We start from the raw sequence: 13,529 nt of genomic DNA, 5'->3' as shown, positions 1-13,529 counted from the left end.
CGTCACATAAATTCATATGATGCATGTCACACATTCACAAACTGATGGGCTCATCATTTCACTTGTCATAGTTACTCATATATCATGTCTCATTGTCACATATCATCATATTTCATATCTCATATTCACTTTTCACATTGTCTCATCATATTCACATAATCTCCATAGAGCACTCTACTTTATATTAAAACTTATCTATTTTTGAAATTAAACACATATTCATACTCAACATTTATCAAGGAACACAATAGAATATTCAAAAGTCAAAACAGAAAACATTTAAAATTTGTTTGTTTCTCATAGGGTTTCCCGTAGGAACCCATAGAGAACTCAAATTCATATAAAAAATTTTCTAATTTTAAAATTGAACACATATTCACACTTAGAATCACACAAAGAATACAAAAGAATAATCAAAAAGCAAAATAGAAAACTTTCATAAAGTGTTTGTTCCTATCAAGCAAGGGATTGGGGGTCAATCTTGCTACCCAACAGTTATTCTCACACCCCCGAGTGAGATTTCTCACTCCCCTTTACCTTGATAAGCAGAAGATAAAGCTAGAGCAGAATTTGGTTGGTCTTCTTCTCTTGGTTATCCTTGGTCTTCAAAGAGCGTAGAAAGGAAAATGATGTCAGAAGCGTGAAATGCTTTTGGTAGCCTCAGGTAACTTCCTAACTTCTGATAACTCGTAGCAAGCTTTATTAGATCTTCAACTATAGAGATTTTAGGTGCTTTGTGGCAACCTTTCACACTACACAAATATCTTACAAATCTCAAGAAATACAAACAGAGAGAGAGAGAAATTTCGAGCTATAAGGAGTTCTGGATGAATTTTCTGGCCCCCGAGAGCAGTATCTGATGCACCTATTTATAAATGTCAGAATTGACCAGAAAGGTCCATTTCAGATTCAGAACGGCCCGTCCTGGGCAATTCCGTTATGGGTAAAATGTGAATCTGGAACGTTTTGTTCCCAAAGTGGAACGATCTGTTCTAGGTTTGAATTTTACTCATAACAGCCTGTGTTGGAACGACCCATTCCAACCTAGGGTTTATAGGCCTTTTTAGTAGTTTGGAACGACCCGTTCTGGGTTACTAAATAACCCTTATTGGGCTTTGAGCCTTCTGATGTCATATCATGTTGTTTTCCCAAGCTTCGGGAGCTCATTTCTTTGATAATAGAAGTCCATTTCTTTGTTTTTATGCCCCAGAAGAAATTAGGTGTCTACAATATTTATGCAAAATATCAAAATAATTTCTAAAATACCTTAATATAATTTATGAAAATTGTGTTGTTACAAGGCACATTTACATTAGTAGGAAAAATTCATTTACATTAATTATCCCCCAAAATCTCTTGTAGCATCATACTATTAAATACTAATCACTAAAATCATTTGCCTCTAAAAAGAAATTTCGTGCTTGTTATATTAAACTGAAAACAATATATCATTATAATTTAAACACAATGCAAGACAAAGATGGAGTGTGTCTTAAGAGTATATAACAATACTCAAGAGAGAAAAATAAAAAAGATTGAATACCAAAGACAAGCTTGAGTGTTTCTTACTTCACTTAGCTTCATAATGTATATTTATATATATCAAAACCAAAAGTACAATGAATATAATAGACAAAGAAAAAAGGAATTGTAGTCTGATCCTTATGAGACTATGAGAATCAGCTAAAACATGGGAAAATATCTTACAAGAAACAATATAAAATATTTTGATGAACAAAAATCTAATACTATAGAACAAAATATAGGTTGGTAGCAAATTGTAGTGTTGATTGGTTGCTTTGGTTCTTATTAGCCTCCAATTCTGACATTCTTGAGCCAACTCCAAATAAACCAAGTTGAAGTTGTTGATTTGGGAGCTCTAAATTAACTTGGTCCATTGTATAGGGTATCATAGTTTGTTGTTGTGAAGCTACATTGGAAACATAGTTGGATAAGGCAATAAATTTTTTGGGTTGTTGGAACACATTAGAACTATATAAAACAGATGCATCACTTCCTTAAACCACTCATAACTTCTCAATATTGTGGGAAACTTCCACCAAATAATATAGCTTGGATTGGATTAAAATTGGCAGAGCCATGCATTAAATGCAACAATTCATCCTTAACGCATTAGGCATCATAATCATTATTGGAATCTCTCTTATCCAGGGATGACTACCCATCAATTTAATTAGGCTTAGGTATACATTTTCATATGAATATTAGGAATTAAAAAGAACAAAGAGAACCTACTTAATAAGTAACCAAAACCATTAGATTTAATATCCTGAAGCATACATATATCATCCAAAACCTAAAAATAACTTGGATTTTAAAAGCCCAAATTTTCATGTTCCAACAACTCCAACACAAAATTTTCATGTTCCTTAAATTTGCAAAATGGCAGCAAATTATCTTTACATTTATAAAGCTCAAATCCACATGACATATGCATGCATGCAATTAGATTAAGATAATATGAAATTCTCAGGTAACACAAGTTTCTATTCATGAATTTGCTTCTTAAAAAGGAATCAAACCCAAAGATTTATGATAGGAATCTGCTAAGGTCAATTATTTTCAAATATCTTTTTCAATTGATGGAAGACGCAGTGAATAGAAGAAGATCTAAAACAATTAAAAATAATAATTTGAAGAGTTTAATAAGCCCAACACCAATTACTAAAGGTGTTATAGTGGGTTGTGTTAGAAAAGATGGCCTAACCAAGAGGGGGTGAATTGATTTATTAAAATTTTATGTTCAGTTATCTTAGTTTTGAAAAACTTTTCTAAATCTTTCCAAAGAAGTGTGTTGTGTAATGACCCTCCAGGTCTCACACTGTCTATAGCGTCCAAATACAAGTATAAAAATAAAATCTCACCACTGAATAATTATATATATAATGAGAATACACAACTAAAAAGTCCCAATATATATAACTGAAAGTAGGGAAATAATACCCTATATAACAACTAGGTAGTCAAAAGCTACCAATCAACTAACTACATCATTAGCCCTCCTCCTGAGTCTTGAAGCTCACCAAGTCCTGTCGCCACCGGCCCGAAACGGGCTTTCGGCATTCGCGAAGGATGGTTGGACTCTTTTACTTGTTTGAAAATATGGATTGCTAGAATGACTTATTCTCAAACTGAGACATTGTCAGACGAGCAATTTTATTAAAAGGCTCACCAATCCATGTTAATCCCAAGCGGGACCCTCCATGGATTAGCGGTTTTCATAAAAAGGAAGGGTTCATGGAGTCGCCACCAATGTTTTACTCAAAACATTGGAAAAAGAAGTTTAAGGCAATCGATTCAAAAATCGACTTCGGCCATTACAACCAGAGTCGGGTAAGGGAGTCGGTTACGCGTGGGGAAGGTGTTAGCACCCCACAGCGCCCCTTTCGGGTTCCCTATGACAGATTATTTAAAAATAATAGTGCAAAATTACTAAATTACCCCTATTTATTCTAAGCAATGATAAATTAACTATCTACATGATGACAGTTTAAATATGTACACACAGAAAGCGGTAAAAGAAGGGACTTTAAATAGATAAACCTTTGAAGCGTGCTTTCTTATATATCTTGACAGAAATTGGGAAGCGTTTTGGCGTTCCCTCCCTCTACAAGACCGCTCGCTCCCTCCTATAAAATTTTAACTATGGAAATCCGGAGGATTTCCCTTCGACTAGGTTCGAGACTCAAGCAAATGGCTCGTGACTCAAGAACTTCGTCGGATCAATTCTCCGAGTGATTTCTAGGCAGAGCACTGCTCAAAAAAACCCAGAATACTCAAGAAGAGGGTTAAAACTGTGTGTGAAAGTGGGAAATGACGTCCCATTGACGTCATATTTATAGGGAAGAGGCTCAATACGGTTTCTGGGGGTCAATACGGTCCGTATTGAAGTTTTGAACTACAATACGGCCGTATTGAATTCAATACGGCCGTATTGAAGTTCAAAAACCTCAATACGGCCGTATTGAAGTTCAGTGCAGCCGTATTGAGTTCAATGCAGCCGTATTGAACTTCAATACGGCCGTATTGAGTTCAGTGCGGCCGTATTGTAGTTTAAAATGTTCAATACGGCCGTACTGAACTCTTGGGAGGCCGTATTGGGCTTCATTCCCTCCACTTTCTTATTTTTTGCTACTCTAAGACCTCTAAACCTACAGATAATCATCCTAGGGTCTTCCAGGGTCTTCCAGGAGTCCTTCCGGCTGACTTTCCTTTAGTCTTCGATAGTCTTCAAGCTTTATTTCCGACCCGGACAATTTTAGGGGTCTACAGCTGCCCCCCCTTTACTTAGTCAAACGGCCTTTTAGTGTACCGGTTGATAAGTAAAGGAGTTGACCCAATTGTCCGGGGAATAAGGCCATCCTTCCGACTTGTAGTGTCTTCCGGTGGAAAATTTGCTGAGTAGCCTCTCCAGGTTTTGCTTCGCTCGTCGCCCGAGCCGGAAGCTGCATACCTCCGTGCTTCTGAACACTCTGGTAGCGTGAGTACCGCCTCTCCAGGCTCAACTTCACTCGACGCCCGAGCTGGAAGTTGTGAGTACCGCCTCTCCAGGCTCTGCTTCGGCGCTTCTAACATCCTAGGCAGTTGAGTTTGCCCTCTCCAGGGTTAGCTTCGCTTGCCGCCCAAGCTGGAAGCTGTGAGTACCGCCTCTCCAGGCTCAACTTCACTCGACGCCCGAGCTGGAAGTTGTGAGTACCGCCTCTCCAGGCTTTGCTTTGGTGTTTCTGACAACCTAGGCAGTTGAGTTCGCCCTCTCCAGGGTTAGCTTCGCTTGCCGCCCAAGCTGGAAGCTGTGAGTACCGCCTCTCCAGGCTCAACTTCACTCGACGCCCGAGCTGGAAGTTGTGAGTACCGCCTCTCCAGGCTTTGCTTCGCTCGCCGCCCGAGCCGGAAGCTACATACCTCCGTGCTTCTGTACACTTTGGTAGCGTGAGTACCGCCTCTCCAGGCTCTGCTTTGGTGTTTCTGACAACCTAGGCAGTTGAGTTTGCCCTCTCCAGGGTCTGCGGTTTGCCCTCCCCAGGGTCTGCCTCCGTGTTCTTGACGACGTTGGCAATGTGAGTTTGCCCTCTCCAGGGATCTGTGATGGTTTTGTCTCCACAGTTCACGATGCTGCTTTGACAATTTGTTTTTGATTTTGGTGCCGCTGAGGGCTGGATAACGCAGGGATCCGTCTAGGGGATGTGCAGTTACTCATAGTTTCTTGTGCCCCAACTTGCATTTGCATAGTTGGTACCCATGGGGAATTTCTGTTTCCTTGGGGTGTAGACACGAAGATGCTCTTTCTGATGTGAGCGATGCCTTACGATTGGCTGACGTCCTTTGACGTTGTGGAGTATCCCGATTATCCTTATTCGGGTGAATCTTTTGGATTTTCTGATTTTTGCTGCCTCTGTGTAGGCTGTTATCCGCTGGGGATTCTAGATGTTGATTTTTGATTAGCCTCTTCTGTTAGGCGGATCATCTTGACGCTTGATTTTTGGCTGAAAGCCGATTTCCACTTGGGGAATGGTTTATTGATTTTCTTTTTTGGATTTTCCTTCTTGTAGGAATGCCTCTTGAGTAGGCGACTGGGGATTTAGGGATCTTATGTATCCCAGAGTATTATTTAGGAAGCCTCTACAGGCTTAGACTCACTCAATGCCTGAGTTGGAGAGCTATCTTCCACTGAGGAAGTTTTGACTGAATATTTTGCTTTGGATGATCGCGCTTCCATTGGGGATCTTCGCTGATCTTGGTTTGATAGCTTTCACTGGGGAATTTGGCCCGTGAGTGGAAGCTGAGATATCACTGGGGAGTATTATTTCTGCGAGCCTCTCCAGGCTCAATTATTCTGTATGATGAATTGTTTTTTTGTTCAGCCCGAGAATGCGAGCTGAGACGTCTTTTGGAGAGTATTATTTCGGCAAGCCTCTCCAGGCTTAATTATTCTGTGGGAGTATTATTTCAGCAAGCCTCTCTAGGCTCAATTATTTTGTGAGAGTATTATTTTGGCAAGCCTCTCCAGGCTCAAGTATTCTGTATGGTGAGAGAGTATTGTTTCGGCGAGCCTCTCTAGGCTCAGTTATTCTGAGAGTATTATTTCGGCAAGCCTCTCCAGGCTCAGTTATTCTGTATGATGCTGTTGATTTTCTGAATCTTTGCCTTTTTTGTTGAATTTTGGCTTTTTCTGTATTTTGCCTTTTTGTTGTTTTTTGGCCTTTTCTGTTGACTGCTGTCATACACAAGCAATTTTTCTATTTTTTCTATTTTATGCAATTGCCTCATGATAAGGTCTTTGAATGTGCAACTAATGTGTGTGTGATGCACAAATGCAAGTTTGATTATTTTATTAATGCTTTTTAGGAAAATGAATGGCTCTCCCTATCCTTCTCTTCTTGGAGGAATTTCTGTCGTCGACGTGAGGGAATATTTTTGTGAGCCTTTTATGCAGGAGATTATGGATTTTATAGGAACCCCTCCAATTTTCTTTATTGACCGATTATTAAGGAATTTCATACAATTTTTTAGAAATACCAATTTAGAGGCATAATCACATGGTCAAGAGAGAAAAGAAATGAATAGATATTTTATTAATATTCACAAGTGTTTTTACAGAAAGATATACAGAAGGTAATTTCTGAAGAATGGCTGGCCTGGGTAGGCTATTTACATTGGGCTTAACAATTATATCTGTAATTGTTGCTCCGTACGTTCTCCTAGTTGTTTTGGGTGATATGCCTGAGTCAGGAGTGTAGACACTGCAAGACGCTTGCTTCTAGAAGATAATCGCATGAATCGCCTTTCAGTTTTCGATTCAAGTGATCGTCGCTTGCTTTATTTTTATGTCTTATTCTTTTGCCCCTAACTTTTGCCTAGGACGTATCCTAGCGGGGATAATTTTGCCTTTGTTTTGCCTAGTACCCTTGTACTGGCGGGCTTTTTGTTTTGCCCTAACTTTTGCCTAGGATGCCCTTTTTCGGGTTTTCATCCTAGCGGGCTTATGCAAGCAACGTCTTCAAGCATAATACTTCTTTACCACGTCGGCGTTGACTGGGTATCGAAGTTCTTCTCCATCTATGTCTGTGAGGATCAATGCTCCTCCGGAGAAGGCTCGCTTCACCACATATGGTCCTTCGTAATTCGGGGCCCACTTTCCGATTTTGTCCTTTTGGGCTGGTAGTAATTTCTTCATTACCAGCTCTCCCTCATGATAGACTCGAGGGTGGACTTTCTTGTCAAAAGCCTTTTTGATCTTTCTTTGATAGGCTTGACCATGGCATATGGCGTTCAGCCGTTTTTCTTCAATAAGGTTTAACTGGTCATATCGGCTTTGAACCCATTCTGCCTCGGAAAGTTTCGCTTCCATGATTACCCTTAGAGAAGGTATCTCAACTTCAACAGGCAAGACCGCCTCCATCCCATAAACGAGGGAGAATGGAGTAGCTCCTGTGGATGTGCGCACTGAAGTCCTGTATCCATGGAGAGCGAAAGGTAGCATCTCATGCCAGTCTTTGAATGAGACAACCATCTTTTGCACTATCTTCTTGATATTTTTATTGGCTGCCTCGACTGCCCCATTCATCTTTGGTCGATAGGGGGAAGAGTTGTGGTGTTGGATTTTGAACTCTTGGCACAGTTCTTCCACCATCTTGTTATTTAGATTGGATCCATTATCAGTGATGATTTTATCAGGAATACCGTATCTGCATATCATATTCTTTTTGATGAAGGATGTTACCACCTTTCGGGTCACATGAGCATACGATGCCGCTTCTACCCATTTGGTGAAATAGTCAATGGCCACAAGAATGAATCTGTGCCCGTTGGATGCTTTCGGCTCAATGGGTCCAATAACATCCATGCCCCACATTGAGAATGGCCAAGGTGAAGCCAATACGTTGAGTGGGGTTGGTGGGATATGAATGTTGTCGGCGTATGCTTGACATTTATGGCATTTTCGCACATATTGGTAACAATCCTTTTCCATGGTCGACCAATAATATCCCGCCCTGAGGATCTTTTTAGCCATTGCAGGCCCGGGAATGTGGGTACCGAAAACCCCCTCATGAACTTCTTTGATCATGTTTTGGGCTTCGACTTGGTCTACACATCTCAACAAGACCGAGTCATAATTTTTCTTGTAGAGGGTTTCGCCGACTAGCAAAAATCCCATGGCCCTTCTTCGGATATGCTTCTTGTCATTATCACTGGCCATATCAGGATATTCCCCTTTTGTCAAATATTGCTTGATGTCATGGAACCATGAATGATCATCAACTACTTCATCTATCAGAAGGCAAAACGCTTGCTTATCATGCCTCCGGATATTGATGATGGGCATTTCATGCTCATTATCCAAGGCGAACATTGATGATAGTGTGGCAAGAGCGTCGGCAAACTGATTTTCCTCCCTTGGGATGTATTCAAAGATGACACTTTGGAAGAGTTGTGTCAAATCTTTGATGTGCTCAACATATGGTATCAATTTGGGATTTCGGACTTCCCATTCACCTCGTAATTGGTAGATGACTAGGGCCGAATCACCAAATACTTTGAGCTTTAGGATACCATTGTTGATGGCTGCTTGGATTCCCAACGCGCAAGCCTCGTATTCTGCCATATTGTTTGTACAATCGAAGTTGAGTCTTGCCGTTATGGGGATGTGTTTTCCTTGTGGAGAGATTAGCACTGTGCCAATCCCTCGTCCAAGCATGTTGGAGGCTCCATCAAAATACATGGTCCATGCGTCATCTTTAAGCTCTTCATGTTGTAGATGCATTATATGCTCATCGGGGAAATCATCCTGAAGGGATTGGTAGTCGTTGGTCGGCCCGTGTGCTAGGTAATCAGCTAGGGTACTACCTTTGATGGCCTTTTGAGTGACATGTATGATGTCAAATTCTGATAACTGTACTTGCCATCGGGCAATCTTCCCAGTGATTATTGGTTTGTCGAACACGTACTTGATTGGGTCCATTTTGGAAACCAACCAAGTAGTATGCCTTATCATATACTGCCTGAGCCTTTGCGTTGCCCATGCTAACGCGCAGCACGTTTTTTCTAGCGGCGTATAGCGGGTTTCATAATCAAGAAATTTCTTGCTCAGGTAGTAGATGGCTTGTTCTTTCTTTCCTGTTTCATCTTGTTGTCCTAGCACAGCCCCCATAGACTCATCAAGCACCGTCAAGTAGAGGATTAATGGTCTTCCCTCGACAGGTGGCACCAATACCGGTGGATTGGCCAAGCACTGTTTGATCTTATCAAAAGCTTGTTGACAATTTTCATCCCAAACTTCGGAATGATTCTTGTGCAACAGCTTGAATATTGGCTTGCACGTGTCAGTCAACTGTGCGATGAACCTTGCAACGTAGTTCACCCTGCCGAGGAATCCTCTAATTTCTTTCTCAGTTTTAGGAGGAGGCATTTCCATTATTGCCTTTACTTTATCAGGGTCCACCTCTATGCCTTTTTCACTGACGATGAACCCGAGAAGCTTACCCGACCGGACTCCGAAAGTACACTTAGCCGGATTTAGCTTAAGCTGATACTTGCGAAGCCGATTGAATAATTTTCTCAAATATTGGACATGGTCCATCTCATCTTTTGACTTTGCGATCATGTCATCCACATATACTTCAATTTCTTTGTGGATCATATCATGGAATAACGTCACCATCGCTCGTTGATAGGTGGCACCCGCATTCTTGAGTCCAAAAGGCATTACCCTGTAGGAAAAAATACCCCAGGGTGTAATGAAGGAAGTCTTCTCGCGGTCTTCCACATTCATCTTGATTTGGTTGTACCCAGAGTACCCATCCATGAAGGAATAGAGTGTGTTTGTGGCTGTATGATCCACCAATGTATCGATGTGTGGTAAGGGAAAATCGTCCTTTGGACTAGCACGATTAAGATCCCTGTAGTCAACACAAACTCTAACCTTTCCATTCTTTTTAATGACTGGCACAATGTTAGCCAGCCATTCGGGATACTGGGACACAACCAGGAACCCCGCGTCTAATTGTTTTTCTACCTCCTCCTTGATCTTTAAAGACCATTCGGGCTTGACTCGTCGGAGCTTTTGTTTGACGGGTCGAAACCCTTCTTTCAATGGTAATTTGTGCTCGACGATATTAGAGTCCAAACCGGGCATATCATGGTACGACCATGCAAATACATCTTTGTATTCCTTTAACAACTGGATCAATTGCTCCCTTATTTCATCACTGATATGGGTTCCAATATTGACCTCTTTTATTTCTTGGCCTTGCCCCAAATTTACGGTCTCCAATTTTTCTTGATGCGGTTGGAGTAGACGAGCCTCTTGATCTAGCAGTCTTTGCAAGTTCGGAGAAATGGTCTCCTCATCACTGTCCAACTCAACCCATTCATCCTCAACTTTCGGATCCCGGTCGGAGCGAACAATCACAGACATAATTGTTTTATTGGTTCTGTTTAGGTTTAGAATTTATTAATATTAATGAGAGAAAGAGAGAAAAGAACAAATGAGAGAATAATGTGTGAGAAATGCCTCTTTATTGATATGTATTAAAATTTGTACAAAGACCCTTATTTACATGAAAAGGTTCTCATGATCTCGGGTACTGATCATGAGTCCCAAAAAAGAAAAAGAAAATTAAGGAGGGGCCCTATCGTGGCTTGCCCTTCTTTCTACTCCTGCTTTGGCAGAGGGTTCTTGCTCACGTCGGGCGCTGTCGAATCGAAGGTGACCCACCCGGCATCAATAAGGTCTTGGACCTTGTATTTGAGAGCCTTACAGTTCTCCGTTGAGTGTCCTGGCGCCCCCGAGTGGTATAGGCATTTATCTTGTGGTTTGTACCACTCGGGATAAGGTGGATCCATCTTCCTTGGTGGAATGTAAGCTAGAAGATGAGCTTCCACTAACTTCGGCAGGAGGTCGCTATATGTGGTCGGAAGTTTATCAAACTTCTTCACAGAGTTATACTGCGGCTTTCCTGACTTCGAAGTGGAAGAAGATGAAGAAATGGTTATGGCATTGACTCCTCCCTCTTTCTTCTTCCCGAAGGCCTTCTTAGCTTCATATGATTGGGAAGGCTTAGCCAGCTTCCCACTTTTAAGTCCTTGTTCCACTCTCTCCCCAATGGTGATGATGTCCGAGAAGAGTGTCGTTGTGTTCCCTATCATTTTATCGTAATAGGGACCAGTCAACGAGTTGATGAATAAGGACACCGTCTCCTTATCCGACAGCGGGGGCTCTATCTGTGCCGCCAACTCCCTCCATCGTTGGGCGTACGCCTTGAAAGATTCATCATTCTTTTTACTCAAGGCTTGAAGATCTGACCTATCGGGTGTTAGGTCGATGTTGTATTTGTAGCGCTTGAGAAAGGCGTTGGCCAACTGCCTCCATGTGTGTACTAGATTTCCATCTAGCTGCATATACCAGTTGAGCGCGGTATCAGCCAAGCTCTCTTGGAAGCAGTGGATCAAGAGCTTTTCGTTTGTGGCATATGCAGCCATCTTTCGGCAGTACATGGTGAGATGACTCTTGGGGCAAGTCGATCCCACGTACTTTGGGAAATCCGGCACTTTAAATTTAGGAGGGAATTGGATGTCCCTCACTAAACACATGTCGGCGGCATCTTTAATGTCAAAATCATGCCCCTCCATAGCCCTCAACCGATCCTCTAGGGCGTGGAATTGGTCTTTTGAAATTTCAGGCTCTCTAATCGTAATCCCCGCCCCAAGGGGTACAGCTAGCGGAGGGTCTTCCTCGTGCTCTTCCTCCTCTCCATGATGGGACTCATGGTCACTGTGGTGTGATCCATGGATATTGTGGTGACGCATGAGCTCCATCATTTGCGCCATCTGTTCTTTGAGCTGAGAGAGCTCGGTTGTGAGCTTCTTATTTTGCTCTTCCAGCGCTTCCATTTTCTTGATTTTCTGCGCGCGTGTGAGGACAGAGAGATGACCAGCCACTTTCTAAAATGAATATTTTAATTAGTTTATTTATGGGATGAATACGCTCTTGACATGAGCTTGATAACCCTCCATTTTTAAGGCGCTGCCTTTTTAAAATGGAGTGTTACCACCCTCCTTGACTTATGATCCCTCCCCAACGGAGAATCTCGATAATCACGGGTCTCTTTTACTCATGTCAAGAGGTATTGGTGAACCTAGAATGCATGGTTTATGAGGATGCATGATATCTTATTGGTAATGATGCACATGCTCCTCACTTTTATTATATTTTCACACATTGGTTTTTCCTCTCATGTCATGACATTTTCATGCATGGGGATTATTCTTTAGACCTTATCGCGAGGTTATTTATTAATGCACAAACAATTGCACATAAGCATTTACGCAAACAATTCACTCATCCACGAACAGTCACGAGCGAATCACGAGGTAGGGGTTTCCTGCAGAAAGGTGCATATTCAAGGTGGTTTTAATTGTTCTCACCGGTCTGAGGCCCCCAAGGTGCCCCCATTATAGGGACCCAATTCCTCTCGTCGTAAGTCGATGGAAAGCTCCAACGCACTGTCGGACTCGAGTTCATGGTTATCACCTTGAGTGATGCTTTCCGACAACGGTCTACGGGCACCTATAGACCCATTCGACAACCGGCCGTACTAACATCCACTCCCTATGGCTTACCACTCATGCCCCCGGGTATAGAGGGAACTGTTGTGTGCAAAGGTTTGTGTGCAGTTTTTATTTCAAACAATTGCGTAAAATTAAACATACAACAGTTATTAAAGCCACATAAATAAAGCATGTTATCATACAAGCAAGGGGTAATGAAGTAATTTTAACTATTATTTGTTAAAAATAATCTGTCACTAAATGGGACTGACTCTCGAGGCTTCCCCAGCAGAGTCGTCATCTGTCGCCACCGGCCCGAAACGGGCTTTCGGCATTCGCGAAGGATGGTTGGACTCTTTTACTTGTTTGAAAATATGGATTGCTAGAATGACTTATTCTCAAACTGAGACCTTGTCAGACGAGCAATTTTATTAAAAGGCTCACCAATCCATGTTAATCCAAAGCGGGACCCTCCATGGATTAGCAGTTTTCATAAAAAGGAAGGGTTCATGGAGTCGCCACCAATGTTTTACTCAAAAAATTGGAAAAAGAAGTTTAAGGCAATCGATTCAAAAATCGACTTCGACCATTACAACCAGAGTCGGGTAAGGGAGTCGGTTACGCGTGGAGAAGGTGTTAGCACCCCACAGCGCCCCTTTCGGGTTCCCTATGATAGATTATTTAAAAATAATAGTGCAAAATTACTAAATTACCCCTATTTATTCTAAGTAATGATAAATTAACTATCTACATGATGACAGTTTAAATATGTACACACAGAAAGCGGTAAAAGAAGGGACTTTAAAGAGATAAACCTTTGAAGCGTGCTTTCTTATATATCTTGATAGAAATTGGGAAGCGTTTTGGCGTTCCCTCCCTCTACAAGACCGCTCGCTCCCTCCTATAAAATTTTAACTATGGATCCGGAGGATTTCCCTTCGACTAGGTTCGAGACTCAAGCA

The sequence above is a fragment of the Cajanus cajan genome, chromosome 7, assembly GCF_000230855.2.
Source record: "Cajanus cajan strain Asha chromosome 7, NIPB_CcT2T_4, whole genome shotgun sequence".
Taxonomy (NCBI): Eukaryota; Viridiplantae; Streptophyta; class Magnoliopsida; order Fabales; family Fabaceae; genus Cajanus; species Cajanus cajan.
Note: the sequence above shows the minus strand (reverse complement) of the source record.